This window comes from Eublepharis macularius, chromosome 7 (genome assembly GCF_028583425.1).
Source record: "Eublepharis macularius isolate TG4126 chromosome 7, MPM_Emac_v1.0, whole genome shotgun sequence".
In the NCBI taxonomy this organism is placed as follows: domain Eukaryota; kingdom Metazoa; phylum Chordata; class Lepidosauria; order Squamata; family Eublepharidae; genus Eublepharis; species Eublepharis macularius.
The window spans coordinates 85,364,393-85,370,392 of NC_072796.1; positions in this window are offsets into that span (position 1 = coordinate 85,364,393).

The window sequence follows — 6,000 nt, forward strand, 5'->3', positions numbered from 1 at the left end:
CTTTCATAATTCTCACCACTTTTCCATCGACTTCTAATGGATCTTGAAATTGTTTGCTCACAATTAATTCTCTTGTGCTTCTAGTCGTAAATTGGACAATCATGTCCCTTGGTAACTTCCTCTGGGCTGCAAATCTGGAATTGATTCTATACACCACGTCCAAGAAAGCTGCAATTTCTTCCTCTTCTTTCCCCAGGTATTCTGCCAAAATTTCTGTAATCTGCTCTTGGGCTGATTTTCCCTCTACTTCTGGGACCGAACGAAATCTGAGTTGTTTTTCCATCTGTTTACTTTCTGCAACGGCCATTCTGTCTCTCATCCCTCTCATTTCAGTCTTTTGCACGTCTGTTAAAGTTTCTACCGTTTCCTCTACTGCATTGACTCTCTGCTGTGTAGCTTGTAGGTCAATTTGTATTTTACCCATACCTTTTGTCAGTTCTGCCATCTCCAATTTAAGCGTCTCTTTAAAGTCTTTTAATTCTTTCGCCATCTCTAGCATCATATCCTTAAGCTCTTTATTTCCCTCTGAAACTTTTTTATCCAAATTTTCCATCATAGTTTGCCACTCTTTCTTCGACATCGTGGGGCTAGCTGTGCTTCGCTCCCACGAGTCTGCCCTTTTCCTTAAATCCGTGACTCTACTTTTTTACTTTCTTTTATTTTTAAAAGTCCGATTGCAGTTTATTTTTCTCAAACGCTGTTTTAAACTGTCCAAAATGTCGGGCGTTTTTTCTCTATGGTTTTGTACTGAAGCGCTCGCCCTTACCTTCTTTAAAGATGGCCTACTTCCTTTTTCATTGAAGTCGCCAGTTGCCCTCTTTCAAAATGGCATCGCCCTACTTCCGGTGTTTAAGAAAAGGGCCCTTCTCTTCTGTCTCTTTATGGTTCTGACGTTCTTCCTGTTCCTCTCCATTGCACAGCAGTTCTCGCAATTTTTAAGCTTTCTCACAGTCTACTATCTCTTCCCTGCCTCAGGTATGTAAACAATAATCCAATTTCCGCGCTAGCTTCTCATTACAAATTTACTTTTTCAAATTTTTTCTTGCCGGAATCTTCCCCCTTATATAACTAGTCTGTTGCAGTTCTTTAATCCGCTTTTGCCTCTTATTTCTTTTTAAAATCTGTCCCGTACTGAGAGATAGCGATCTTTACCTCCTTTAGCGTTTTTCTTGGGTTGTAGTCGCTGCTTCTGTTATCTGATCGAATCCAGCCCCTTTGCTGTTTTGCTGAAGCTTGGGCATGTAGGTCTTATGCCAAAATTTGACTCCAGAGCCACTGCAGAGATCTTGGCAACCTTTCTTCGGGTGGGACCACAAGGGTGGGTGGGAGTTCATTGTGTAGAAACTCCCCCTCACCCGAGATCAACGTGCCCTCAGGTTCTCGAGTGTTCTCACCTGTTCTCCGCCTGAGAACAGGTGGCTGCAGGCAATTTGTGCCCCTCCAGCCTTCAAAACAGCGGCACGGACAGCTCAGCTCTTAGAGCTGCATTAGACCTTAATGGATCCCCAGCCGGAAGTCTATTTTCTACATATGACCTAAGAGAATTAATGACAGTTATGTGTCAGCAATTCCCAGATAAACAAAACAGAACATCTTGTGTTTTTTTAGAATGCTTGCAACAGTTATACCCCACCCCACCCCATCAACATGCTAAATTGAAGAAGATTAATTTCTCACAAACACACACAGACACTTGGTTATTTATTTATTATTTTTATTATTTTTATTTTTTATTTACGTCATTTATAGTCCGCCTTTCTCACTGAGACTCAAGGCGCATTACACAGTATGAGGTTAATACAATCATTATCAATTAAGTACATTTCAATACAATACCATAAGGTAAACATATACAAGTTTAAAGACATGGCATTAGCATAGATCCAAGACATAGTAGAAAATACTGAAGCAAAACATAATCAATTCTAGGACTAACATTAGACAACATAGAGCACTGGTTGTATGTAGGAGTACATATTTAAAGCAGCAGATAATATATAAGGCAAAAATGGTGATGAAGTCTATGATCCACAGCTTGTTAGTAAAGCATCTGAGATCCCATTCCTACTATACAGCCCTCCCATTTGAGTAAAAAGCCTTTTTGAATAGTTCGGTTTTGCATCATTTACGGAAAGCCAGGAGAGTGGGGGCTCTTCTGATTTCCTCAGGCAGGTCATTCCACAGGATAGGGGCCACCACAGAGAAAGCCCGTGCACGGGCTGCTGCTGACTTCACCTGTTTGCAGCCTGGTCAGATGAGCGAAGCTGCCATGGAGGAACATAGAGAGGGAGGCGGTCCCGTAGGTATGACAGGAGTTTGAAAATTTGTAGATCTCCTGCAAGGTATTATTCTCTGGAGAATGTTTTAATGACAGTCTACTAACAGATCCAGGCTTTTCATACTCCATTTTATTCTTATTAGAAAGTATGCCATGTTATGAAGACTCCCTTTTATTGGTACTAGAAGTATGTCAAGTTTATGGGGCTTGTTGGAAAAGAAATTCTACTGGAGAGTCTAGACAGGAGATATACACACTGTTCCTCAAAAGGCTGTGTTGTTTTTAAACAGATTACTCAAGGTAGAGCCCATTTTGCCATTTAATACTGAAATGAGTTTTGATTTACAGTGTTAATTAGTATTAAGTCACATAAATTCTGTAAACAGCATGAATCTCACATCACGATTTACACTTTTGACACAGACCTTGTTTTCAGTTTTTATGGACCATTGACTGTGATATTTCTAAAGCTAATTTTGTTTCTCTAAGTACAGCTGACACTTAATAGAGGCGAAAATTAGAACAAAACCATTTTATTTATTTACATTTTTCCTGGCACTCTTCCTAAAACCTCAAGACAAATTACAACAAACAATAAATTAAAACCCAGATATATTAGACAAATAAAAAATAGAGAAAATTTATAGAATAATATTTTTTTTAAATTCCAAGGAACAACTCCCACTCTGCCCACAGGATTCAAGGGAGAGCATTTTTAAAATAATATGGTCTTATAGGCCTCCTGGAAACCTGGTGACAAAGGGGACCTCTGCATGAGCTCTGGGAACTCATTCCACATAGTGGTTGTTACAACGGAACTGGCATTTGAATGGAAAGCTGAAGCTGGTGCCACCTGAAGAAAAAGGCACAGTAAACAGAAACAATGCACAGGTCCTTCTATGTCAGGTATGCTGGTCCAGGCTTAGTACAGCCTTAGAAGTAGAATCGGCCCTTTAGTGAAACCCAGCATATATAGTTAACTAGTGTAGTTGCTCTAAAACCAGGGTAATGTGCACAAACCTAACAGCTACTCCTAGTCAAGAAAAAGGCAGCCACATTCCCCTGTAGTTGAAACCAGCATGTTGCCTTTAAGGACAGTTTCACATACAGCATCTTAAATAATCTAGTCTGGAGAGTACAACATGGATCTTGTGGTCAAGTCAACTGACTCCAGAGAAGACAATTAACAGGCTAGTAAAGATGAAGTGGATACTCATAGCAATTGCTCCATCCTGCTTCTCCATTAACATGGCTGGATCCAGTAGCTCCCCTAAGCTCTTAAGACTGGCTAACCATCCAAACACCATCCAAAGTTGGTAAGTTATTGAGTTCCAGTATAAGATTGCTCCTCAGTGGGTTTAATTATTTCTTCTTCACTTCCTGAAAGGCTCTGTCAGTTTCACTTTCCCTTCTGGGAGGCAAAGAGGAAATAAACAAATGCCCTGAGGAGCGATCTTTGCTGGCTCTGTAGAGAGGGGAAATTGACAGAGCATTCTCTGTCAAAACAGTTCCAGTCCCAAAACAGTGCCTGCCAATATCCCACTACAAACAGCAGTTTTCATGAAATGAAGACCATTCTTTATGTAACTGCCACAAGGAAGAAATATTGAAATGGGAGGCTTTGCTAGTTGGCCCATAGCAGTTACATCTGGACATGCTGTGAAGAATCTTCTTACAATGGATTTTGGACTTTATTTTTATGTACCTTGATTGTATTTTATTGAGTTTGTGATTTGTTTTATTGTACAGCATTCTGGATATAACAAGTAGGCACTGTCACTTTATGTACAGGCATTAGCACTTTGTATATTTCATAGGATTCAATGATTTACTGTTTACAAGCACATTGCACCTTTAAACTGATCTTTAAATTGTATGTGCTATATCGTGATTGCCTGTTTCCGGGTTAGACCTTGGCTGATTCCACACACGTTGGACAATCCACTTTCAATACTCTTTAGTGAACATTTGAAACTGATTTTCCATGTATGGAACAAAAAATCCACTTCCAAAGGATTGCGAAAGTGCATTGAAAGTGCATTATTCAACGTTTGTGGAAATGGCCCTTGTTGCCTTCTATATCATTTTGCTCCATCTACATGCATTAAATGGATATTATAGTTTCTATATAATTAATTTCATTGGTTAATTTCTTATTGTTGGATTGTTATTTCGGTATAGTTAATTTGTCACGGTGTTTTTCTTCTTTGCTGGCTGTAGATTCTCCAACACTCATACTTTTGCAATATACTGGTATAAGGACTAGGTTGATCTGGGGTCAAACTATATGTTACGGTGCTGGTAAAAAACACTCACTCCAAATCCTCTGGCTGCAGTAACCAAGGAGACACACTTCAAAACACTAACTCCTCTCCTTACATAAACAAAGTGACTGTGATCCCACCTTGACTGCCTGACAGAGTCTCTGTACATGATACTTCTTACATGAGGATGTTCAAGTGACGGGAGATGCAATATTAGCCAGGATGTGAAGTTTAAAAAGACAGAGCAGAAAGCTCTGTCCATTTCCCCTCTCCATAGGAGGGTAGTTTGAAAAGACAGAGCCCGATCGCTCCTCAGAGGGTTTGTTAATTTCATCTAATTAACAAACCCTCTGAGGAATATCTCTGCTGGCTCCCTTTTAAACTATGCCTCCCAGCTACCATTGCATCTCCCATCTCTTGAGCATCTTTGTGTAACAAATATTGTGTAGAGAGACTTTGAACCCAAGGGAAACAAGCAAACCATAACAAATGGGGAAATGTAAAAGTCAGCTTCAAGCTTTACCCCCTTCCCTTTCTCTCCACCCATACGGCTCTTGTGGGGCTTCCTCAAACCATGGGAACTGTTTAAAGAAACAGTATGTATCTTCCATCATCCTGTCCCATCTGACTGGATTATCAACAACAATAAAATGCTAAAACAAAGAACTACCCTTTATAAAACCTGGATACTGTTCTATCAAGAACTAAACAGGACTCTAAAACATAACAATACCAAAAGCAACTCAAAAAAGAGGACATCAAAAATCACAGCACTAATGGAAATAAACCACAGCTGAATCCATATTTTGATGCAGGTTCCCACTTGTAAGTATATATCAACCATGAGTGTGCTGGTATCTTTAAAGAAAAAAATTCCTTTATAAACTCAGTATTTTGGTCATATGGAAAAAACAAGTATTTGTTTCACTTATTCCAAAGGTAGCTGTCTAGACAAAAATCTATATAAGCAGAGATAGGAGAGGATTTGTTTGTGATGAAAGATCTTTTGTTCAATTGACTTTGGTACAAGCTTGGGCTATTTGCACAAAGGAAGCACACAGTAAAATGTACCTTTCTCACTGGAAATGCAAACATTCAGTTTTAAGTATAAATACTTCATCTGCAGTTATTTAGGGATCAGAGCTGAGAATTTAACTCTACACAAAGGTAAGAAGGCTAAGGGTAGAGTCACAGAAACATTTTAGAATTTACATGCCCAGGACAAATCTAGCATGTATACATAAGCTGCTTTCTTATGTGCCAGACCAGTTATGTGCCAGTATGAGCACAATCTAACCCAGGTTCAGTATTGAGGTTCTGTCTCAAATACTTATGATAAAGTGGCTATATGAATAAGGCCAGTCCACAAAGGGCTAATGAACATATGTTTAAATATGAATGTTTCCAGTTTAAGTGTCTGTTGGCCATGAGGATAAGTGGCTGGCCATACTTTACTGT